Source organism: Eriocheir sinensis, chromosome 17 (assembly GCF_024679095.1).
Source record: "Eriocheir sinensis breed Jianghai 21 chromosome 17, ASM2467909v1, whole genome shotgun sequence".
NCBI lineage: Eukaryota > Metazoa > Arthropoda > Malacostraca > Decapoda > Varunidae > Eriocheir > Eriocheir sinensis.
In genome coordinates, this window is record NC_066525.1 from 14,255,864 (window position 1) to 14,283,005 (window position 27,142).

The window sequence follows — 27,142 nt, forward strand, 5'->3', positions numbered from 1 at the left end:
TGGTTCAGGCTCAGGCTCTGGCACGGGCACTGGTTCAGGCTCAGGCTCTGGCACGGGCACTGGTTCAGGCACAGGCTCTGGCACGGGCACTGGTTCAGGCACAGGCTCTGGCACGGGCACTGGTTCAGGCTCAGGCTCTGGCACGGGCACTGGTTCAGGCTCAGGCTCTGGCACGGGCACTGGTTCAGGCTCAGGCTCTGGCACGGGCACTGGTTCAGGCTCAGGCTCTGGCACGGGCACTGGTTCAGGCTCAGGCTCTGGCACGGGCGCTGGTTCAGGCTCAGGCTCTGGCACGGGCACTGGTTCAGGCACAGGCTCTGGCACGGGCACTGGTTCAGGCTCAGGCTCTGGCACGGGCACTGGTTCAGGCTCAGGCTCTGGCACGGGCACTGGTTCAGGCACAGGCTCTGGCACGGGCACTGGTTCAGGCTCAGGCTCTGGCACGGGCACTGGTTCAGGCTCAGGCTCTGGCACGGGCACTGGTTCAAGCTCTGGCTCTGGCACGGGCACTGGTTCAGGCTCAGGCTCTGGCACGGGCACTGGTTCAGGCTCAGGCTCTGGCACGGGCACTGGTTCAGGCTCAGGCTCTGGCACGGGCGCTGGTTCAGGCTCAGGCTCTGGCACGGGCACTGGTTCAGGCTCAGGCTCAGGCACGGGCACTGGTTCAGGCTCAGGCACTGGCACGGGCGCTGGTTCAGGCTCAGGCTCTGGCACGGGCACTGGTTCAGGCTCAGGCACTGGCACGGGCGCTGGTTCAGGCTCAGGCACTGGCACGGGCACTAGTTCAGGCTCAGGCCCTGGCACGGGCACTGGTTCAGGCTCAGGCACTGGCACGGGCGCTGGTTCAGGCTCAGGCACTGGCACGGGCACTGGTTCAGGCTCAGGCACTGGCACGGGCACTGGTTCAGGCTCAGGCACTGGCACGGGCGCTAGTTCAGGCTCAGGCTCTGGCACGGGCACTGGTTCAGGCTCAGGCTCTGGCACGGGCACTGGTTCAGGCACAGGCTCTGGCACGGGCACTGGTTCAGGCTCAGGCACTGGCACGGGCACTGGTTCAGGCTCAGGCTCTGGCACGGGCACTGGTTCAGGCACAGGCTCTGGCACGGGCACTGGTTCAGGCTCAGGCTCTGGCACGGGCACTGGTTCAGACTCAGGCTCTGGCACGGGCACTGGTTCAGGCTCAGGCTCTGGCACGGGCACTGGTTCAGGCTCAGGCTCTGGCACGGGCACTGGTTCAGGCTCAGGCTCTGGCACGGGCACTGGTTCAGGCTCAGGCTCTGGCACGGGCACTGGTTCAGGCTCAGGCTCTGGCACGGGCACTGGTTCAAGCTCTGGCTCTGGCACGGGCACTGGTTCAGGCTCAGGCTCTGGCACGGGCACTGGTTCAGGCTCAGGCTCTGGCACGAGCACTGGTTCAGGCTCAGGCTCTGGCACGGGCGCTGGTTCAGGCTCAGGCTCTGGCACGGGCACTGGTTCAGGCTCAGGCTCAGGCACGGGCACTGGTTCAGGCTCAGGCACTGGCACGGGCGCTGGTTCAGGCTCAGGCTCTGGCACGGGCACTGGTTCAGGCTCAGGCACTGGCACGGGCGCTGGTTCAGGCTCAGGCACTGGCACGGGCACTGGTTCAGGCTCAGGCACTGGCACGGGCACTGGTTCAGGCTCAGGCACTGGCACGGGCACTGGTTCAGGCTCAGGCACTGGCACGGGCGCGTGTTCAGGCTCAGGCACTGGCACGGGCACTGGTTCAGGCTCTGGCACGGGCTCTGGTTCAGGCTCAGGCTCTGGCACGGGCTCTGGTTCAGGCTCAGGCACGGGCACGGGCACTGGTTCAGGCTCAGGCACTGGCACGGGCGCTGGTTCAGGCTCAGGCTCAGGCACGGGCACTGGTTCAGGCTCAGGCACTGGCACGGGCACTGGTTCAGGCTCAGGCACTGGCACGGGCACTGGTTCAGGCTCAGGCACTGGCACGGGCACTGGTTCAGGCTCAGGCACTGGCACGGGCGCTAGTTCAGGCTCAGGCTCTGGCACGGGCACTGGTTCAGGCTCAGGCTCTGGCACGGGCACTGGTTCAGGCTCACGCTCTGGCACGGGCACTGGTTCAGGCTCAGGCTCTGGCACGGGCACTGGTTCAGGCTCAGGCACTGGCACGGGCACTGGTTCAGGCTCAGGCTCTGGCACGGGCACTGGTTCAGGCTCACGCTCTGGCACGGGCACTGGTTCAGGGTGTGTTGTTTACGGGCGTCTAATTGGCGGGTATTTAATTCGGGATGCCTCGGGGACGATGCCGAGGTGGAGGAGGCCTCTTCCGTGAAGGTGTCGCCGGCCCGCACCTCTGCTGGGCTATAGCTGGCAGCGTCCTCCTCTTCGGGCCCCGCGTAAGAGACATCCTCGTCCGCCTCAAGGTTACGATTGAAAACTTGAGACGCCGCAAACGTTAGCCTGAATATTAAATCGATGAAGTAAGTGGTGAAAGCGGTTGTTGCAGTGTTGGTAAGTTTTGAGATGGACGTGAAAGATGGAGTGAAGAGAAGGAACCCTGCCGCCATCGGCCCCTCTTTCCACTGTTTCCTTAAAATGGTGAACTTCCACGCAGCAATTCCGCCATCTTATGCTTCCCTTCTGTGGTGGAGGAGGAAAAAACATATACCCGAGGGTGTGTTAGGGGGAGAGGGGTAACCAAATAGTGAGGATGAGGGGAACTGAGGTGTAAGAGGACAGCATAAGCGCTTGGGGAGGGATGGCAGAGGAAGTGCGTGAGGTAATACAGTGAGAAAAATGGAGGTTATGAAGGAGATAAGAATATCTGGGTGCAGTGATGGCGGAATCGAGGTACGTAAAAGGAGGAGGAAGAAAACGAGTCATCATGAGGGTGCATTTGAGGAAGGAACGGCAGGAAGTGATAAAAGTGTGTTGGAGTGTTGTGGTGTGGAGGACGCGTGCCGCAGTAGTGAGGTGAAGTAGGAGGGAGGAATAAGAGGTGCAGCATTGGTGTAGGAAAAGTAAACAGAAGGGGAACTGAAGTATTTGTGTGGTTGATGTGTACTGCCAAAACGCATAGGTTTGAAAAGTTATGACATGATATGCCACTTGCGCGATATCTTCGTGTAGTTTCTCTCATATGATATCTAGCTGAAAGTATTTGAAGGAGTATGTGACAGTATCAGAAGATAATCATCAAGAAAATCAGTTAGGAGTTGCAACAATAACTGCTTGCTCACCTCCATGGTTCTCCCCCTCCCCCGCCCCGCTGCCACCACCACCTGTGACACCGGTGCCAGATTATCGTACTCAGAGTATAGTCTCTACCGATTTCTGACGTCTAACTATTGCCAAGAAACATCAGGAAGTAACTATTTTACCGATAATTATAAGTGAATCTCCTTATTGGGGTCCACGAGACAGTTTTTGGGTCGGAAGTCGGTAAATATATGAGGCTGAGTACGACAATCTGGCAATGTTGACCTGTAACCACCTACTAAGTTGTCGTATTCAGCCACACAGCACATCGTATTTTCCGGTTTCTGACACACGTATCGCAAACAAACACCAATAAGTAACACTTTTGACGATAACTGTAAAAGGTATCTCGTTATCTGTGTGGGTACGGGACAGAGTTACCAGACTATCGTATTCAGACACAGCACGTCGTATATTCCCGGTTTCTGACACAGGTATCCAGAGTTGCCAGATAATTGTATCTAGCGTTGTATTTACCGTTTTTAGACACCTAACTATAACAAAAAGACACTAATAATTAAACCTTTCAACGGTAACTATAAATAAATGTAGTTATTAAAGTGGATGAGACAGTTTTGGGGTGGGAAATCGGAAAACATAAGAGGCTAAGTACGACAATCTGGTAACGCAGCAGGTATCGCAAACTAACACCAATGAGTAACGCTTTTGACGATAATTGTAACCGGTATCTCGTTATCTATGTGGGTACGGGAGGTTTGGATCCCGGAGCTGATGAATCATGAATGCGATGTTCTGACTATGACAATACGGTAACGCTGCTCTACCGCCACCCAGTCCCCGGTGTTCAGTTCCCCGCGGGTGTTGCACGTGACGAGTGTGACGTGTGGTTACCTACTTTCAACTTTCCTCCTCTGCCGAAGCACCTGTAGGCCTTCCCTCATCGCCTCCCCGCGCCCACGGAAATATAAGGTAATATGTCGGACTGCTGGTGTGTAGTTAGTGCTTAGATATGTTTGTATAAATGGTGAAGGGGTAGTGTTAGCCTACTCTCTCTCTCTCTCTCTCTCTCTCTCTCTCTCCAGTGTCGTGATGAATTCCTATAGGCTACTAATGATTAATAAAACAAATCCAGGAAGTTGTCATATGAACGTTATACTGCGATCTTAGATATATTAGGCTATAAAAAAGTTCTGTAGTACTGGAACGAAGAACTTTTCATTGTATACACGGCCGTAATTTCGGGGGGGGGGGGGGGTCAGGGGGGCTATAGACCTTATTGTTTTCTATATCGGCCTTATAATGTCCCTAAAAGTGTTAATTAAAAAAAAGAATAAAAAAATCTCCCACTTGCACATGCTGGCTTCACTCGTCACCCTCCCCTCCCCCAACTCCTGAACCTATGATGTCCTCTAGCCCTCCCCAAAATCTGCCATAATCACGGGCCTGGTATAACAGCAAAATCTTGTACTGAAGAGAGACTGACGCATACGAAGAGGAAGATAGCACAAAAGGAACTATGTGGCAACTTTTCATGCTTGTAGTGTGTCCTTCATGGATAGAGATGAACATGTATGAGCGTGTTCAGCTACACCAGCCACGCAGAATTGTTGAAGTTCTGATTGACGTTGAGTGTATGTATATAATTAGTGGGCGTACTTGTTCAGATAAAAGCCTAGTTAGCTTATTATTGCATGGTTTACAATGATATATTCAGGTATTTTAGTGTCCATTCGTGATGTGGGTCAGGCAACGTTAAATAATGAGTTAATATACGATGCGCTATTTGCGATTAACGCGTACCATTATATTATATTATGCGCTATAAATCATTGCTGTCCAACGTGGGGTACGCAGCATTATTAGAAAAATGGTAAACACGTAAATGGTAATGTTCCAGCAAAGCATATTTTTCATACAATGCCCTCTGCGTTTTTCAGTTGGCAACTTTGCTGGGTGTTTATAGTTACGTGTAAAGTGTGTAGCTCTTTAGGTGTAAGAGCGAGGAATCGGGTTGGGGGGGTGCTGAGCCTTCCCAGCTTAGAGGTGACATGTGTGTGTTTTACAGTCAAGGTATGAAGGTTGTGCAGCTGCATGTGCTTTCAATCACCATTTGCTTTCAGTCACCCAGCTGCTCCAACGGCTAAGTGCAGGCCGTCCCTTTAAAACAGATTATCCTGGTCGTAGAAATGATTACAGGAGTCAATGAATCTAACATTTAGTTCCCTGCAAGAAGCCTTGAGGCAGTTATTAAGGTTGAAGGTGACATTGTAGAATACGTTGTCAGCCGACATCCTGACTGTAATATTCGGTGATCCAGTCTTGTACTGCTGTAGTTTTCCCGAGCGTGTCGTGCAGGCGTTGTTCGTACCTGCGTGCAGAACTAAAAGAGAGAGATCATTAGAAGCCTCGACGGAGACCTCGTTAAAGGCAGTCGTGATGTCGATTTCAGGGTAGCAGTAGTTTCGCCGCTGACGGGGTACTCTCCCACGAAACTCAACCGTTGGGTGGGTGGGGGGGGGGGGGGGGAGATTGCTCCCTCTGGCACGAGGGAGCACGGGCCTTTGCCAACGGCCGACAGACCGACTCTATCGGCGATCGAAATCTAGCCGCCCAAGTCGGTCTGTCGACGAGGACTGGCGTGTCTCTGTCAACCGTTGGCGAATCGGAGTCTCTAACCAAGAAAGCTTTTGGTATCCTCCTCCTCTAAAATGCAAATCTGTTGAAACAATCAGTGGGGTGAATGGCACGGGGAGTAGGTCTGGTGAAGGGAAATGGGATATGAAGGGAACCTGTGGGAGGAGGAGAGGCTTCAGGAACAGAGGGAAGGAGAGAGGGAGGAAGAGAGAGAAAATTGAAGGCATAAGGAATGCTGGGGGGGGGGGGGGTGTTGGTGGATACCGTACAGGGTCCGGGTTTGGTGAGCCCATGGAGGGAATACGATAGATAGAAATAGATAGGCAGATAGATAGATAGATAGATAGATAGATACATAGATAGATAAACAGATAGATAGATAGATAGACAGATACAGATAGATATAAGGAGAAAAAAAATAATGTGGAAAGGTCTCTTTTTCACAACGATCCTTTATCAGAATATGTGCCAACTTATTACTACGCAATATCCTTTTGCATGTATTGTTTTATACAGTACACAGTATCTCTACATTCTTTTACAGAGCCGGCACATAACGGGCTTCTTTGGTTTTACTTATTTCTGCCCTTGAGCCGCATCCCGCACTGTAAGAAAAAAAAATCGTTTAGCTTATAGATGACGAAAGACTAGCAATATTAATTTTACAGTATCATAAGCGTGTGTTCAGAATACCTTACCCAACTCTACCCTTACCTTTAAACACTATGATATCTGGCTCGTGAGATTGTAAGTATAACATAAAACTTCAGTTCCACGACATAGGCAGAGGGAACGAATGTATACTAGGAAATGTGCTTATTTTTACATTTTATTGCGAGAGTAGCATACAGAGGCGTGGGAGCGTGCAGAGAAAGCTGAAACAATAGGCGTGAGAGGAGCGAAAAGTCTGCCTCGTGTGTCATTTTTTTCGACAAAGTGCAGATGATTGTTAGTTAAGGGTGACGTGTCGTTCCTGTCGTTGCGTTACAGCCTGAAGCATAAATAAAAAAAGAAACCAGACAAATATGAAGCTTCAGTAAAAACTAAAAGGAAGAGGGAAGTAATCAATTAGGTATCGAAGGGGTAACTGTAATGATTTGTTGATGAGGGTATTTTTTTTTTACTTATGGCTGTAGGATCTCGGCTATCTCAGTTTCCTTCACCTCTTTATTTACTTTTTTTTTTTGGTAGGCTGTCCACGGTTTGCTCAGCTCCTATGCACCTCCTTTCTTTTTCTTTTTCTTTTTTAGGATCTCTACGGCTATCATCGGCCCTTATACACACTATTTAATTCATGCTTGTATTTATCCTGTTTATCCTTCTCTATTTATCCTTCTCTGTTTCTCCTTCTGTGTTTCTCATTTTGTGTTTCTTGTTGTGTGTTTCTTGGTGTGTGTTTCTTTTGTGTTTCCGAGTTGTTTTTATCACCACATTTATAACAACATTTCTGATCTTTTTCACTCATTCATATTTCACTTTTCACACTTCTTCGTTCATCGCCCTTTTCTCTCATCATTCCTCATGCATTATGTTTATTATCTCCCTCCCATCTTCCCATCCATCTGCAGCTCATCTCGTCTAATTATCGCATTTTTTCCTGTTTCCCAAATTTATTACCCTTTCCTCATTGGAGTGTGTGAAGGAGATAGAAAGATGGTCATAAAACACACACACACACACACACACACACACACACACACACACACACACACACACACACACACACACACACACACTAACAGACACCAAATTTGTCAACACTAAAATTTAAAGGTTGTATCCTACTTTTAGCTTACATTATATTAGTATTTTCTCTTCGCAACACCTTTCTTTCTCCTCGTCCATGATTATTCACCAAACATGAAATTTTCTTGTATATAGTTTTTTCCTGTTCGCGTTAGTGGTTGATATATTTTATAATTTCAAGCGTGAAAACTTAAGGAAACGACTGGAAAATGCGTCATGTTTTTTCTTTGGGCAGGAGGCGTGAAAGGATATTGACAGGTGAAGGAAAAGAAGGATTAAGGGGAAGAAAGGAGATACAAAGGGCGCCTGCTGGAGGTGATATTAAAGATTAGAGGAGGAGGAGGAGGAGGAGGATAGATTTGGGGAACATAGGGATGGTGGAAGGGAGAGGGCAACGAGTCCATGCACATCTAGAAAGTCCTTTGGTGAGGGAATAGATTTTTTTCCAGCCTCCAAATTCTGCCGCTAGATGGAAGTACCGTCGGTGTCATAACCATACTAATAATACACGCTTTAGATATATTTTTTCGCTTACATGGAAAACAATATGCTTTTTTCATCACCATGTAAATGAGTGAAATATTACTTGAAAATACACAACGCAGCTTCCCACTTCGTAATATGACATTCAGAAAATAAAAGATAAAGCCAAGAAGCTGTTGTTGGTTCAAAATCTCTGTGGATGCTCGACTCGACTGATCGTGAACAACAACAACAACAACAACAGCAACAACAACAAATAAAAATACCAAGTAACCTGAACGGAGACTCACATATAACTCATTCATAAAGCGCCCTTATTGACTCCCAAAGGAATAGAAGATGCGGAACCTCCTACCCTCAAAACGTAGGCCTGACATTTGGTGAGCGGAAAGGAACACAGCAGAGAGAGGTCCGTTGAATGTGTATATATGCGGATGGTTCAAACTCCGGTAGAGGAGATTGGATGAATAATGCAGAATGTGGCTGGTTGAAAGTTTGAGGTTGAGGGAAGAAACTTAACTGACTTCTGGAGTGGAGGTGGAGGGGACGGAGGTAAACTGGCCGGGGAGGCGCTGGGGGAAGGCGGGGCAGGTACTGGGGGAGGGAAGGGGATAATCTTATTAGCGTCCGGTTTGCTGGTGCCACGCATGAGGAGCTAGATAGATAGATAGACAGATAGATTTTGATAGATATGCAGGTAGATAGATGGAGAAAATAGAAAGTAAATTAAAGTATTCATGAGAAAGGAAGAAAAAATGGAAGCCTACATTCAGGAGAAAGATAGCGATAGATAAATTGAAAAAAGATAGATAAATGAAAAGGTAGATAAAGAAAATAGCAACATAAAAAAGTGGTGAAAAACAACCGAAGAAAAAGAAAACCTACATACAGGAGATATATATATAGATAGATAGATAGATAGATAGATAAGTAGATATGTAGATAGATAGATATAGATGGATAGATAGATAGAGAATAAATAAAGAAAAAGTACGGGTGAGGAAATATAAATAAAAAAAACCTACTTCCAGAAAAAAAAATATGTGGCTGTCCTCGTTCTCCCTAAAAAAACAAAAAAAAACAGAATCTTATGTTGAATAGAATTAATCAGAATAAATCAACTTGTACCGGGGCGGCGGAGATAAAAAAACAAGTGGGCCGGGAAAAATGATTACGTTGAGAAATGTTCCGGAAAATGATTATAACGTATGGAGGCTGTCCGGAAAAGTCTGGGGTAAAAGAAATAGTGGCTGCCGTTTTCTTTGATTTACTCGGGTGAATAAACGGAGATCTGTTGTGCTACTTATAATAAACCAACAGGGATGAGAGAGAGAGAGAGAGAGAGAGAGAGAGAGAGAGAGAGAGAGAGAGAGAGAGAGTTATCTAAAAAAATATATATAGGGTATATAAAAAAAAACCGACCCATTTCTTCCTCTTGTCGATAAAGCGAAGGTAAATATTCGTTTGGCTACACAATTTTTTTCTATTCAACAACAACTATCACCATTTTTACCACCACCACCACCACCACCATTACTACTACTACTACCACCACCACTACTACTACTACAGCTACTACTACTACTACTACTACTACACACAGCTATAGTTTTGTTTTTCACCGTTGCCTGCGTATTCAAACCAATTATTTTGTTATTGGTCCATTTAAAACTTTTATTAGCGTTTTCCTTTTCAACTTTTGTCTTTACGGTCGCAATTTTTCTGTTATACTAAATTCATAATCGCTTTTATTTGATTTCAGTGAGCATTATCCTTTTTTCACCTAACCTTTTCGTCATTTTGTTGCCACTGTGACCTTCCTTCCGTTTACCATGCAGTGTTATATTCTCATACGTACATTATATTTTCTTCTTCTTCTTCTTCTTCATCGTATCCTTTCTCTTCTTCTTCTTCTTCTTCTTCTTCTTCTTCTTCATCGTATTCTTCTTCTTCTTCTTCTTCATCGTATTCTTCTTCTTCTTCTTCTTCTTCTAGGTACAGCCGAGAAACTTATTTTCCTGTACTTTTCCCTCGGAGAATTAATTTTCGTTATGATTATTCAGCAACGAGGAAACGTATAAGCCACATGCGGAAAGATGCCGAGGGAGGAAGCCAAAGGAGTCGCGCCTCCTGGAAAGTGGTTCGCGGTTTCTGAGTGAGCATTATTATGTTTTCTTCTTCTTCTTCTTCTTCTTCTTCTTCTTCTTCTACTACTACTTCTTTTTCTTTTTCGTATATTCTTTTTCTTCTTTTTCTTCGTCTTCCTCTTCTTTATCTTTTTTTATTTGCTCATTATTATTATTATTATTATTATTATTATTATTATTATTATTATTATTATTATTATTATTATTATTATTATTATTATTATTATTATCATTATTATTATTATTAAAAGATGACATGATTAAGGGAACCAGTTGCTTAATGTATGTAAAAAGTATAATAACGAATAATAACGAAAACTATAAATGGGTGAATCGATGTAACTAATTTTGTCAACTTTTTAGTGGTTGTAACAAATATAGCTAACATAGAAAATAAAGTCTCCAAGAAAACTAATCCCACGCAATAGAAACAATGACAGCAACACAAACCAGGCGAGAGGGGGGTGGGGGGGTGGAGGGAGGCACTAATTAATGAGTAATCGCCATTAATCACAACAAAAGAGGTTTAGGAAGAAGTGTCATATATTTCCTTCTCCTTTTATTACACCCTATTATTCAGGATCGACTATTTACTGCTTCAATTACTGTCTCCTTGTGTTTTCTGTACTGCTGTTTGGAAGATGGTGATCCCTTGATATGGGTACGATGGGACTGGACGGTGTTGTGTTGTAGAGGTGTGCAGGAGGAGGGAGAACGGAGCAGAGGGTGAGAGGAAAGGACCGGTATTGTTAAACGCTCCCTTCTCTTGCATCCATCATTTCTAAAGGCAAAATAAGAGGTCAAACGCGTCTCCATGGGTGTTTCTTTACGTTCACGGTACAGAGGAAGGGTCACGCTACCACCAGGGTCATAAAACTACCCTTGGAAATGCCCGCAAATCCCACGAAAGCCTTGTTAAATGTATGTACTTGGGCGCTGGAATGTTTAAGAATATGACCCAGAGGCCGGTATTTTCAGACGCTTCCGCCTCTCACATCAGCTATTTCCAAAGACCGACAAGGATATTAATAGCGTTATGATTAATGTTATTGCCACGTTCATGTTACAGAAGCTTTGTCACACTACCACCAGGGTCAAAGAACTACCCCTGGAAATGCCCAAACTACCCGTGAAAGCGCTGTCAAAGTTGTGTTCTTGGGCCTTGAATGGTTTAAAAATATGGCCCAGAGTATGGTGGGTGCCTCGGGTGCCGGATTATCGCACTCAGAGCCGCGTATTTACCGTTTTCTGGCCCATAACTATTCCCAAGAAGCACCAATAATTAACCATTTAAACGACAACCATATATGAAGGCAGTTATTTGGGTGATGAAAGCAGTTTTTGGGTTGGAAATCGGCAAACAAAAGAGGCAGAGTACGACAATCTGGCAACGTTGGTGGGTGCATGAAACGTAACCAGTCCATTGTTTGTTTGTTTGTTTGTGTGTATGCTTGCTTTGTGTGTGTGTGTGTGGATAGGTAGGTGATGGAAAGCGAGTGAACGAAAAAATGCGCGCAAAAGAAAGGAAAGGAACTGCACTAAAAAAGAAATAGTTTAAACTCTGGCAAAGCTGTAAAGTTGAAAGTATACAGCGCTCACTCACTCCCGATAGCGATCTCTGGGGGGGTGGGGGGGCGAGAGAGAGAGAGAGAGAGAGAGAGAGAGAGAGAGAGAGAGAGAGAGAGAGAGAGAGAGAGAGAGACTTCCAATTTTTTATTTCGTTTTTTTTCTTCTGATGTTGTTTATTTAGTAGAGCTCCATGTAAACCCTACACACACACACACACACACACACACACACACACACACACACAAAGACTCCACGGTCCCCCTCCCCCCTACTCCCCCCTGCCCACACAACAGGAAGAGTATATCCCTATCCATCCTTGTTAGCATTGTATCATTTGTATTGCTATGAAGTGCAATATACACACATGCTGAACAATACCCGTGGCAGTCGATGAGTCAGGCATTAGTACGACCAGTAACGGAATATGGCGTGGGGGGGGGGGAAGAGGATGAATGATTTATTGTAGTCGTTTGTTTGTGTGTGTGTGCCTGTGTTGGCGTCTGCTGGATTGCGCATCAGTTTTACAAATGTCACGAGCAGGGAAACAAACTCGTATATCTCAGGCTGAAAATAAACTAGGAAACGAAGGAAAGGTAACAAGTTTGAACGGCTGCAAAAAGTTACGATATACCGCCTTCATGCGACCTTGGCCCTCCAGGGAGAAATTGAACTCTCCTGCCTCTGCCCTCTTACCTCTCTCTCTCTCTCTCTCTCTCTCTTTTTGTAGATCTGTGTTTCTCTCTCCTATTCACACCCCATTATTATCTTTCTAAAAAAAAAAAAAAAAACTATTAATGAACATAATAAATAAACTTAAGCTTCAAGAAAAACTATAGTGGTAAGATTTTTTAGGGTGAAGATATTAGGTTAGGTTAAGTTAGGTTAGGTTTGGTTAGGTTAGGTTAGGTTAGGTTAGGGTAGGTTGGGATAGGTTAGGTTAGGGTAGGTTAGGTACCTCAATATATATCTTTGGCTTTGTTGCGCAGTATGTTGAGGATTAAGGGCAAGAGGCAGGGCAGTTTTGGAGTTCTAGGGCCTGGTATGACATGAAGGGAGTCAATGCACACAAGCTTCAAAAGTCAACTATCGGTGCTTCGGCTGAATGATGGATTTCGAAATGATACGTATAGCTTGTGTAATGGCGCACCCCAACGTCCAAATACCTATCGTTTGTTGTTGTCCATATTCTTCCTTTTTGTCTTCGTTTACATTTTTTTTATCTTCCTCTTCCTCCTCCTCCTATTCCTATTCCTCCTCTTCATCCCCTTCTTCCTCTTCTTTATCCTCCTCCTTCTCCTTCTCCTACTACTACTACTACTATTACTACATGCAGATCAATTAAATAGATTAGGGAGAAGTTAGAGGCAGGCCAGTCTTGTGTTATACAACGGTAATTGGAAGGCCCGAAGGTATTACTCCAAGGAAGAAGATTGATATGAAGAGGTACGAAGAGGAAGAACGGATGGGAACAGTGGGAAGATGGATTAGGTTTAGGAGGAGGAGGAGGAGGAGGAGGAAGGGGGGGGGGGTGCAAAGAAAGTTACTTGTTTTTATGGCAGAATGTTTGTTTGTTTGTTTGTTTGTGTGTGTGTGTGTGTGTGTGTGTGTGTGTGTGTGTGTGTGTGTGTGTGGTCCTTGGGCTTATTTTTGCTTAGTTTTTATTATTTTTTGTTATTGTTGTATGTTTTATTTGTGATGGTGGTGGTGATGGTGAAGATTTGTTTTAATTAGTTCTTTTTGTCCTGTTTTATTTTCTTCTCCTTGCTTTGATTTTTCCCCTTCTTTTCTTTCATCATCATCATCATCATCATCATCATCATCATCATCACAATCACCTTTTTATATTCCATTAATCATTAGGGCAGTGACCTTTTAATTAGTACAAGTATTATTTTCGTCCTCCTCCTCCTCCTCGTCCTCCGCCTCGTCCTCGTTCTCCTCCTCCTCCATCATTTCTCTCACCTCCTTTCTTTACGCTCTGTCAATACCACTTCGTCTCTCCTTTTCCCTGTCCTCGCCCTCATTATCATTACTATTTTCACCGTCATGCATTTTAACTCTCTAAATATACACACTCACCAAGAGGGCGGCGTAATGACAGGAAAAATAATACGACTCATTACAGGAAAAACGTGATGAGAAAAGAGTTGCCCTCCCACGCGCACTTTTCACACACTCAAAGCACCGCCATCCCCAGCCACACCCACCTACACCCACACCACCTGTTATGTTCCTTCCAATGGGCGAACGTTTATGAAGGAACACGAGTAAGATCAACGAGTTTCCAAGGACAAACTCGTGTGTTTTTCTGATGCATGTTTAATTTGACCTCCTCCACACAGCAAGTTTTCCAAGAGTCGTATAAAAAGCTGAGTTGGAGAGAGAGAAGAGAAGGGCGCAGAGAAAGGAGGACGAGGAGGATAATTAAGGGCAGAGAAGAATAAAGCGGATTGAGGGAGAACCAGGTCAAGGAAGAGGAGGAGAGGAGGAATTGAATGGCATGCAGAAGTGGAGTGTTTGCTGATGAAGGGAAGGAAGGGAAGGAAAAAGAGGCGACGGGAAGGGAAAAAGAAATGGAGGCGAGGGGAAAGAAAAAAGGGGACTGAAGGAAAAAGAAGCGTTTTCAAAGTTTTAGGAGGTAAAAGTTGGGTAAGTATGGAGCGTACTGAAGTGCAGGAACAAAGGGAACGACGAGAACGAAGGGAAAGCGAAAGAAAAATAAGTAGGAAAAAATAGAGAACTCGTATAGAGAGGATGACAAAGTTGGAAATGAAATAAGAGCTGGGGACAGAACTGGAAATAAAAATAAGGTTAGAAGAAACAGGAAAGGAAGATACGATGGAGTAAGGATAGAAGGATTATTGAAAAGGACAGAAAGAGGGAGAGAGCTGAGGAGGGTATAGTGTAGGTAGCTATACTGTAGGACACAGGGATGGGTGGCTCAGTGTGTTTGGCTCGGTAGGATAGGTTAGTTTAGGTTAGGTTAGGTTAGCAGGCTGCGAGTTCAATCCCAGCTCCAGGTGACAATCCCAGCTCCGGGCGGCTTCTGGGAGAGGTAGGAAGCTCCCTTTTGTGACCCTAGGAGAGCAATATGGGCTTAGATACCTGGCTCTGGGGGATTCTTTTTTTATATTATAGTGCAGCGTGGAGGGAGGCGGAGACTGACGAAGGCGAGTAGATAGATGAGAAAGGACAGTGGAGAGAGAGAGAGAGAGAGAGAGAGAGAGAGAGAGAGAGAGAGAGAGAGAGAGAGAGAGAGAGAGAGAGAGAGAGAGAGAGAGAGAGAGAGAGAGAGAGAGAGAGAGAGAGAGTGGGGGGGTGGGCTGGGATCGGGGTGTAGGTGTGTTCGTGCGTGCCTGCTTTTGCACGTTTTGCATATATTCATGGCGGTACATGGCCAGGAAATCCGGTCTCCAGGTTTCCCTCCTACCTTCCTTACTTCCTCCTCCTCCTCCTCCTCCTCCTCCTCCTCCTCCCGTTCCTCTTCCTTCTTTTACTTCTCCTCCAGCTCTTCTTCTCTCTCCTCGTGCTCCTCCTTAAAGCTTAATGTTATGAAAGTGAGGGAAAATGCCTCCTCTACGACCGACACCGAAGTCACTCAAAGAGACCCTAAACATATTTTTCTTTAGTATGAAGAGGGACACATGTTGCTTATTTATCTATGCTTCTTCTTTACGCATCTTTAAACTTTGGGAACTAAAACTATGTAACCTACAATACATATAACATGCGTGGGAGGCTGGTGGTGGTCGTGCATGAATATAGGATCGGATCACGGGTCACTGTCAACATTTACCTGAAGCATAAACAAATCGCTCAAAGTCTGTGTGAACTATTTATATGTTGCATTTAGTTTTCCTTTGTTGTGACGAGAGTTAATTCAACATTCCCGTGCTTATATACAGGCGGCGCATGAGTCTGTTCTTTAAGTCTCTGAAGTGCTTTGCTTATGATGTCTACCCGCCGATGTTGTCACGTTTTTTCCCTTATCATTATCCGTTTTATCCCAGCTCTCCTCCCCCTCCTCTTCGTTCTCGTCTTTCTCATTATTCCCTTGCCCCATCTTTTTCTTCTGTCCTCCTCACCTCCTCCACTTTAATCTTTTCATTCTCCTGTTCCTTCGATTTCCTTTCTCCTATTCCTCTTCCCCTCTCTCCCTCTTTCCCCCTTTCCTTCTCTTGCTCTCATTATCGTTTGCTTAGGCGCTTCCGGTAATCATCGTCTCCCTCCCTCTTGTTCCCTGGACCTTATTTACTATCTTGACCCTCATTTTTTTCTTTAATTTCTTACTTGACGCTATTCATGGCTTCTTGTTTATCGCGGGTCACCTCCTCTGCTTGACCTTGCTCTCCTTCTTCTCCTCCTCCTCCTCCTCCATCTCCTTTTTTTTTTTATCTTCATTCCACATCTTCGTCGTCGTTGTCTTCTCTTTTCTCCTTTTCCTCCTCTTCCTCCTCCTCTTCCCCCTCCTTTTCCTCCTCCTCCTCCTCCTGCTCCTCCTCTTCCTCTGTATCTCTCTTTCCTTTTCCTTCTCCTGTTCCTTCTTCCCCTCCTCCATTCTTTTCTTCTTTTTCTACTGCTTTTTCTCCCCCCACCTCCTTCACCTTCTAGGGGTCCAAACAGCCCTTGACGTGGCTCAGGCTTCCAGTGGCCATACAAACCATAATGACGGCGCGGCAAAGGAAAGAATGTGACCGAAAACTCGCTTATTAGACAAGCCGCTGAGACTCGAAGCGACGGGAACCTTGAGCCAAATTTCTTCCTTGGAGTGAATAGAACGTTCCCGACATAGGCGCAGTAGAGGATTCATCTATTCTGCAGGACTGTGAAGTGCTTGAGGTGTAGATTAATTCATAAAAAGGAGACAACCTCTATATAACCTAATATGCTCTGTTTGCTGAATGTCTTGGGTTTGTGGTTCATGCTCCTCCACCTCCTCATATTTCTCGTTTTTTTACGGTTTTTTTTTCGTTCTCGTTTTCGTCATCCTCTTCCTGATCCTTGTCGTCGTCCTCGTCCTCCTCCTCCTTTTCCTCCTCCATCTCCTCCCCGCCCTCCTCTTCCTCCTCCTTGTCCTCCTCGTTCCTCTTCCACTTTGACATCCCATTTTCTTCGTTTACCTTGACGCCAATATCTTCCACTTATCCTCCTCTTCCTCTTCTTCTTCTTCTTCTTCCTCCTCCTTCTCCTCACTCTTAATATCTAATTATAGTAAAGCAAATTTTACGGACCTAAAAAGAGAACTGGCTTCAGTAAATTGGAATCATTTGCTCAACAACGTCAGCGTTCAAGAAATGTATAATCATTTTACTGCACAAATCACAGCGAGTGTAAATAAATTCATTCCACTCAAGTCACGAAGGACTGATAATCAAAAACCGTTGTGGATGAATAATTACCTACAAAAAATCATCGTCGAAAAAAGAAAACTCTATAAGAAATATAAACTGACACATAATCCACAGGATCATACTAATTACATCAATGTCAAGAGAGAGTGCGAAAGGAAAATCAGAAAACAGAAAAACGCGAATATGAGATGAAAATATCACTTGATGGCAAGAAAATCCAAGGTTATTTTTCAGTTACATAAGAAACAAAAAAAAACTGATAAAAATAATATCGGCCCACTACTATTAAGTGGCAATAAGATTAGTAATGATAAAGGCATGGCGTCGGTCTTAAATTCAACCTTTAGTAGCGTATTTACAAAAGAAAACATGACATCGATTCCAGCCCCGAAGAAAATTTTTCAAGGTCCTGAAGAACAGAAGCTTGCATTGACCGAAATTGATATCGGCGAAGTGCGTGCGTACCTGCAGAAAATAGATCCAAATAAATCTCCGGGCCCCGATAATTTATCTCCTCGCGTGTTGAGAGAATGTAGTCAACAGCTAGAATTATCCATAACATTAATATTCAACAAGTCATTAGCACAGGCCAGTGTGCCTCTCGAGTGGAAAAAGACCAATATTACCCCGATCTTTAAAAAAGGAGACAAAAAACAAGCCAGTAATTATCGTCCTATCAGCCTTACGTCTGTCCTAATTAAACTATTTGAAAAAATAATCAGGGATAAAATGATCACTTTCCTTGAAACAAATGATTTGATAACTGATAGTCAGCATGGATTTCGTAGTAATCGGTCTTGCCTTACCAACCTATTAACCTTTTTCAACGATGTTTATACATGTTGGGACGCCCGAAGCCCATATGACGTAATTTACCTAGATTTTCAGAAAGCGTTTGATAAAGTTTCTCACGTTAGGCTTATTTCAAAACTGCGTTCCCACGGTATTAACGATTATCTATGTGCGTGGATTTATGACTGGCTCACCAACAGAGAACAACGTGTAGTTCTTAATGGTGAAGCATCGGATTGGCAACCCGTCACCAGTGGCGTGCCCCAAGGTTCGGTCCTGGGGCCAACACTATTCATAATTTACGTGAACGACTTAGAAACTGATATCCTATCAAAAGTAGCCAAATTCGCCGACGACACCAAATTAGGAGGTACGGTAATGAACAGTCAAAGTTGCGAGAACATTCAATCAGACTTAATAAGACTTGCCGACTGGAGCGAAAAATGGTAAATGAGTTTTAACGTAGATAAATGTAAAGTAATGCACATAGGTGAAAAAAATCCTAACTTTAGATATCAGATTCAAGGACATGAGCTCAGCGAAGTAAAACAAGGAAAAGATCTTGGTGTCATTATCAGTAACACTCTTAAAATGAGTGATCAATGTTCTGCAGCGAGTAAAAAAGCCAATATGATGTTGGGATTAATCTCAAGAAACTTTGATTATAAATCACCCGAACTTATGAAGAGATTATATTTAGCATTTGTAAGACCACACCTAGAATACGCCGTTCAGTTCTGGTCACCGAACTATATCAAAGATCAAGTTTTGCTAGAAAAAATACAGCGACGAGCAACCAAACAAATTCCAGCGCTCCGAAACTTGCCATCTGACGAGCGTTTAAAGCGTTTAGATATGTTTTCCCTAAAAAAGCGAAGGAAAAGAGGGGACTTAATTGAAGTGTTCAAAATCCTTAATGGATTCGACAACATTAACCCGGATAGTCTATTTCAGAGAGACACCAACACAAGAACACGCAGCAACGGTATGAAGTTAAAGGGAAATCGATGTAACACATTGGTGTGCAGAAGTTTTTTCAATAACAGAGTCGTCGATCACTGGAATGGACTCCCACCGTCAGTAGTTAGCGCACAGAGTATCAATAGCTTTAAGTCTTCTTTGGATAAGTGCTTCAGGGATATAAGATTATACTGACCCTTTTTCGCATGTTTTCAGACAGATTGCAGCAAGACCTCAACCTATATTCATATAATTCTCCCCCACAACCTAGATTGCAAGTAGCGAAAGTCAACAACAGAGTAAAGCAACAGTTAATGTCCGTATGACAGGTGGGGTGAGGTGTGGGTGCAGTAAGGTGACAGGTTACTGGTGCCGTGCCTAGTACCGCCGGTAAAGCGAGGATCAAGCCTCCACCTGTGCCCCTGAAACTACACCTCACCCATCGTGAGTATTAGGGGGGATTCTGGGGCTGCCCTGTGTAGGCCACTCGGCCTCTTCCAGCCTCCCTGTATTTCTATGTTCTTATGTTCTTATGTAATGAAGTCATTTTCCCCCACAGCTTAGGTTACCAGTAATGTAAGTTAAGGGTAGTAATTTCCTCTTATTTCTCTCTTTACTGTAAAATTTCCATGGCCCTTTCTTCCTTAAAGGTACATGGTGTTCTCTTCTAACGATTTCCTGCCGGCACGTTGCCGGAGGGAGAGGTGGGTGGGGAGGAGCCTTCATCTATTCTGTCCTGTCCTACCACAAGTAGATTACTAGTAGTAGCGGTAGTAAACAGACACCCTCGTCATAGACCGATAGGTCTTCTGGTGTCTGTTCTTCCTATGTATTCCTATGTATTCCTCCTCCTCCTCCTCCTCCTCCTCCTCCACATAAATACATTACCGATCGTCGCGACATCCCATTTTCTTCGTTTACCTGGACGCCAATATCTTCCACTTAGCCTCTTCCTCCTCTTCCTCTTCCTTTTATAATGTTTTTAAGAATCAACTACATGCACTGTTTATTCTCACTCTAATTCTACTTCACGACTGTAGTGTATTTTTACTCTAATACTACTTCAAGACTGAAGTGTTAGGGGTAGTAATTTCCTCTTATTTCTTTCTTTACTGTAAAATTTCCATGTCCCTTTCTTCCTTAAAGGCACATGGTGTTCTCTTCTAACTATTACCTGCCGGCACGTTGCCGGAGGGGGAGATGGGTGGGAAGGAGCCTTCATCTATTCTATCCTGTCCTATCACACGTAGAATACTTGCAGTAGCGGTAGTAGACAGACACCCTCGCCATAGACCGCCAGGTCTTCTGGTGTCTGTTCTTCCTGTGTATTCCTATGTATTCCTATGTATTCTTCCTCCTCCACATAAATACATTACCGATCGTCGCCCAATAAAAGATAGATAGATAGATAGATAGATTAAGATAGATAGATAGATAGAGAGAGAGAGAGAGAGAGAGAGAGAGAGAGAGAGAGAGAGAGAGAGAGAGAGAGAGAGAGAGAGAGAGAGAGAGAGAGAGAGAGAGAGAGAGAGAGAGAGAGAGAGAGAGAGAGAGAGAGAGAGAGAGAGAGAGAATGTTGTTGACCTTGCGGTATTATAAGCGTCCCCTGTTGTTTTGGTTCGGAATTCGGTCCACGTAACTTCTTCATCGGCGCTCCTTCAGCATATATTAACCGGGCGTAGTTTGTTCACTCCTGCAGTTATTATTAGTGCCTGGTTGGGGGAGGGAGTAAAGGGGGGAGCTGCCGTGCTGTGCTGGGCCGCCTGTGTTATTAGCTCATGGGAATGTCAGGGGGAGGGCCCTGTCTGGTCTCATTAGTTTAAATAGTAATATATATATATATATATATATATATATATATATATATATATATATATATATATATATATATATATATATATATATATATATATATATATATATATATATATATATATATATATATATATATATATATATATATATATACATATATATATATATATATATATATATATATATATATATATATATATATATATATATATATATATAATCAGCTTCCTCGAGGCTGGGCGTTCTGTACCGTCTCCGCCAGTTCTTCTCCCCTGCACAGTTGCTGTCCATATACAGGGGCCTTGTCCGCCCTCGTATGGAGTTTGCATCTCATGTGTGGGGGGGCTCCACTCACACAGCTCTTCTGGACAGAGTGGAGGCTAAGGTTCTTCGTCTCATCAGCTCTCCTCCTCATACTGATAGTCTTCTACCTCTCAAATTCCGCCGCAATGTTGCCTCTCTTTCTATCTTCTATCGATATTTCCACGCTGACTGCTCTTCTGAACTTGCTAACTGCATGCCGCCTCCCCTCCCGCGGCCCCGCTGCACTCGACTTTCTACTCATGCTCATCCCTATACTGTCCAAACCCCTTATGCAAGAGTTAACCAGCATCTTCACTCTTTCATCCCTCACGCTGGTAAACTCTGGAACAATCTTCCTTCATCTGTATTTCCTCCTGCCTACGACTTGAACTCTTTCAAGAGGAGGTATCAGGACATCTCCTCCCGTTTTTCTTGCTTTTGCCACCTCTTTTTTAGAGCAGTAGTGGGTTTTTTTTTTTTTAAAAAAAAATATATATATATATATATATATATATATATATATATATTTATATGCTTCCTTTTTTTAAAAAAATATATATATATATATATATATATATATATATATATATATATATATATATATATATATATATATATATATATATATACCTATATATATATATATATATATATATATATATATATCTATATATATATATATATATATATATATATATATATATATATATATATATATATATATATTTATATATATATTTATAAATATATATATATATATATATATATATAAATATATATACACACACACACACACACACACACACACACACACACACACACACACACACACACACACACACACACACACACACACACACACACACACACACACACACACACAGACTTACACCTTACTTTTCATAGTCATAATCCTTTTATAACTGTCATAAACATTTAAAGTACGAATTATCATCGTCATCATCATTATCATCATCATCATCATCATCGTCATCACCATCATCATCATAATTAAAATAATAATAATAATAATAATAATAATAATAATAATAATAATAATAATAATAATAATAATAATAATAATAATAATAATAATAATTATATTACTAATTATGATAATAATAATCATCATACTCACTTAAGCCTCAGTCTCATTGTATTAAAGTAAAATACAGTATAGATAGACAGATAGATCCAGATATATAGATTGAAATACAGACAGAGAGACAGACAGACAGACAAAGACAGACAGACAGACAAAGACAGACAGACAGAAAGACTATGAATAATTAATTTTGGTAGGAGTATGGAATAACTGGAGAGTTAAAAACGATTAAAACTCTTCAATTAATTTTAAAAAGTCTTCAAAAAGCATGTGAAGGGAAGCATTTATATCTCTCTGTTCTCTTTTCCCAGAAGACTTTGCAAAGTTCATGACCCCCCCCCGCGCGCGCGCGCGTGTATATATGCGTGTGTATGTGTGTGTGAGTGTGTGTGTGTGTGCGCGCGTGTGCCTGTGCGTATGTATGTTTGTGTGTATGAATGTATGTATGTATGTATGTTTGAATGTAAGAGAGAGAGAGAGAGAGAGAGAGAGAGAGAGAGAGAGAGAGAGAGAGAGAGAGAGAGAGAGAGAGTAAAAAAAACATCCATCATTACGTATATACTCGGACGTTTTCTTTTTCTTTTTTTCCTTTTCCGTTTTTTCTTTTTACTTCTTTATTATTACTATTATTATTTTTCTCCGTTTCATCCCCAAAGCACCATATCATATGTACCGTGTCCACCAATCATAATATATTTTCACACCTTTTTACCTCAAAGACTCGCTGGGAATATTTTTTAACAAATTTTTCTATTGTTATTTTTAAGATTTTTGGAGTTTTTGTAAGTTCTGAACCCACGTCGGATGATTTGAATTTATTTTTGCTTATTTTTTCACATATACGAACGACTGAAAGAAGGGAGTTTGCGTGTACTTATTGGCATGTCTTTTATTATTTGTATTCATATTTTTTTTTTTTATGTATATTTTTGCCACCAACGTATTTACTGACTCATTAGTTGGTCGTATACTGACATCTGAAGCATTAGGATATCTGTAGTTTACTCACATGTTTTATTTTATTTATTTATTTATGTATTTTTTTGTGTTTTCATTAAAGCGTGAGTTTGTTACACGATTTATTCATTATTTTTTCATCATCTGTGTCTTTTTCTGAGTCACTAACAGGAGAGTGCTTCCGTCTATCACATTTTTTAGGGGATTTCTTTTTCAGTACTGTCTATTTTTGTTGCTCCTGTCGTATCTATTCATATTACGTTTGAACATATCTATATTCTAAAAAAGTTTATAGTCTACCTTTTTGTGAGCTATCATACTTTTGTCTAACTTTATTTATTACACCTTACCAATTTTCTTCTCTTCCAGTTTCCTTTTCTTTGTCTCATATATCTCTTAATGTGTTGGATGATGTTTGTGTTGGTGTGGTCTGTGGGAGGCTGTGATGCGTGGGTTGTCTAGTTGTTATTGTTATTATTATTGTTATTTCGGTGAATGGTTGTGGTGTTATCAAGAACCGTTGCGGGAAGGGTTGTAGCAATGGCGCCCTAGTAATAAAACTGTCTATGGTGCTTTATTGTTGTTGTTTGTGGAGGTGGTAATGGTCGTGATTATATTGTGCTTCTTCCACGTGTACTTATTTCCCTCTTTCTTTTTCCCTTCCTCCTCTTCCTCCTCCTGCTTTCTTCTTGTCTTTTTCCTTCTTCTTTTTCTTCTTCTTCTTCTTCTTCTTCTTCTTCTTCTTCTTCTTTTTCTAGCTCTTCTTCTTGCTCTTCTTCTTCTTCTTCTTTTCTTCTTCTTCTCGTACTTGTCTTCTTGTTCTTCATTACTGCTTCATTACCAGCTCCATCACCAACCACCACAAACAACAACACCAACACCAAGAACTACTACTACTTCTACTACTACTACTACTTCAGCGCTACACACCTTAATCCCTTCTGCCACCACCTCTCTTCACCTAAACACGCTTGGATCACCTATACTTCCTGAACCTACAAGACACCACCACCACCACCACCAGAAGCAACAACAACTCTACCGGCATTATTCTCCTTCGCTCCTGTCCGCCTCCTCGCCCTTTTCCGAACATGGCCTCGTCGCTCAGTCACTAAGTGGGCACCATTAGGAAACCCCCGAGAAATAATGAGTGATATTTTTGCTGACGAGTGCACGAAAGACATCCCCTCTTACTCTCTCTTTGCCTCTCTCTCTCTCTCTCTCTTTCTCTCTCTCTCTACCTCTCTCTCCACCTGTGGCTCGCTTACCTGTTCAACGTTTCAGCGTCTAGGTGTCTGTCGGCCTTGTCCTGTCTCTTTGCCCTTTCCTGTCTGTCTGCTATCCGTGCCTCCTGTCGCTCATAACCGGGTCGTCTGCTTTCAGAGTCCACAATAGCTGTTCCTCTGTGTATGCATGTGTGTGTGGGTGGGTGGGTAAGTGGTGGGAGGAGGGGTTGTAAGTGTGGTTTTCTGTTTTTTTTTTGTGTGTGTGTTTTCGTTTTCTTTGGGTTTTGTTTTCATCGTTGTTTGTTGTTTGTTGTTGTTGATGATGATTTTATACCCGTGTTTGTTTTCTTTTTCCTTTCCCTCTTCTTATCCTTCCAGTCTTCCTTCTACCTACTTCTCGTTCTCTTAGTCCTTAGTTTTCTTTCCTCTTCATCCTTTTTTCTGTTTCTTCCTTGTCCTCATTTTTCTCTTTTTCCTCTCTTCCCCTATATACTCTTCCTCTTCTCTTCCTCCTCCGACCTTTTCTCTTTCTTCCTCTGGTCCTTGTCCTCCTTGCCATCCTTTCTTCTTCTCCTTCCTCCTCCTCCTCCTCCTCCTCCTTCTTCCCCTCCTCCTCCTCCTTCGCCTCCTCTTCTGAATACTCTCCTGCTCTTAAAATATATAAAGAGGCTTACCTTCCCATCCTTCGCCCCTTTTTGGCAGCCATTTGTGTTTGTCCTAAGCTCAGCCCTTTGCTTTTCATTTATTCATTTCTCCTTCTCCTCCTCCTCCTCCTCCTCCTCCTCCTCCTCCTCCTCCGCTCTGTCAATCTGTTATTTTTTCCCTTCCATTGTCAGAGGCTGGGCTTATGTACTCTGTCTCAATTTCTTTATTTTTTATATTCCTTTTGAATTTAGTGCTGATGTTTTTTTTTTTTTAGTTTTCTTCGTGTTTTTCATCGTCTTTGTTGTTTCTGTTGTTATTTTCTCTTTTCTTTTTGTTGTTATTCTTCTTGTTCATGTTCTTGCTTTTCATTATCATCCTCTTCGTCATCTTTATCCTCTTCTCTCTTCTCCTCATTATATTCCTCCTCCTTCCTTCTCCTTCCTTCGCCTTCCACTTTCTTTTCCTTTCTCATTTTCCTATCGCTTCATTGCTAAAGTTTCCTCTTCCTTACCTTTATCCTTTTCTTCCTTACTCTTCACTATCTTCTTCCTATACCTTCTTCACCTCCTTCTCCTTCCACTTTCTTTTCTTCTCTCATTTTCCTATCACTTCATTATTCAGGTTTCCTCTTCCTCACCTTTATCCCTTTCTTCATACTCCTCATCTTCTCCCTATACCTCCTCCGCCTCCTTCTCCTTTCCCTTTCTTTTCTTCTCTTATTTTCCTATCACTTCATTATTCAGCTTTCCTCTTCCTTACCTTTATCCCTTTCTTCATACTCCTCATCTTCTTCCTATACCTCCTCCGCCTCCTTCTCCTTTCACTTTCTTTTCTTCCCTTATTTTCCTATCTCTTCAATATTCGCCTTTTCTTCTAAAATACGCACAAATGTCTTTATCGGTGAATGTCAATCGGGCACTACCACATTTTTCCTCCCATCTCTTGCACCTGTTCTTTTTTCATCTTTACCCGCTCGTCACTCAACTCCCCTTGTCTATGTTTTTTATTATTTTCTTTTTCTGCAAATCTCTCTCCTCATTTGTCCGTTGGAGGGAGGAGGAGGAATAGGCGAAGAAAAAGGATGGACACGTACAGAACGGGAGAGAGGAGGAAACTGGATAGTGGAGTAAGAAAAAGGGACAGGAAAAATAAGAAAAGAGGGAACAATAGAAAAGAGAAAAGACCAGACGAAAGAGAACAAAAAAAAAAAGAACGAAAGAGAGAATACGAAGAGGAAAAAGAGAAAGTGTAAAAGAGAGGAAAAGATATGATTACACAAAACAGAACAAATAAAAGCGAACGAAAATGAAGATGAAAATAAGAGAGAAAGAGAAATAGAGAAGATAATGAAGAAAAAGACATATATACAAAACAGAACAGCAAAAAAGCAAGTAGAAAAACAATGATAATAACAAAGGAAAGAAAAGATAACAAAATAAAAAAACAAAATAAAAAGAACAAAAAACAAAACTAAATCAAACAAAATCAAAGACAAATAAGAGAGAGAGAGAGAAAAAAAAAGCCCTGAAAATATAAAGAAAAATCGTGAGAGGGAGCAGAGTGACCACAATGCCAGTCTGTCAATCAATTATTTCCATCCATTGTGGTGTGTCCGAAAGTTATGTTAAGGAGGACAAGAGGTGGGGAGGAGTGAAGGGTAGAGGAAGGCTAGGGTAGGGTAAGGGATGGGAGAGGGGGTGAGGTGAAGGTACGAGGAAAGGAAGGAAGGGTAGGAGAGGGGAAGAAGGAGAGGAAGAGGAGGGGGGGAAAGGGTAGGAGGGTAGGAGGAAAGAAGGGAAGAGTAGGAGAGGGGAGGTACGGGGAGGAAAGCTTAAGAAGGTAAGAGGAAAGGTAGGATAGGGGAGAGGGAGGGGAGGGAAAGAAAGGTCAGGTAGGTAAGAGGAAAGAAGGGAAGGGTAGGGGAGGGGAAGGGGGAGAGTAAGGAAACCAAGACTAAGGAGGTAAAAGGAAAGAAAAAGGCGGTAGTGGAAGGGAGGGGAGCAGTGGGGAGAGGAGGGTAAGGGAGGGTAGTGTAGGGGAGAGGAGGAGGGGGGGAGGCAACGCAGGTGCTGTCATTCACCTGGGCAATACTTTCTTAGGACAGCGCGGCACGAATGGTTACCTGGCGTATTAGGGGGCAGGTGAGGTTGATGCCCTTGACTCCCACCTTGTCCCTCTGTCGTGAGTTTTTTTTTTTTTTTTTACAACAAA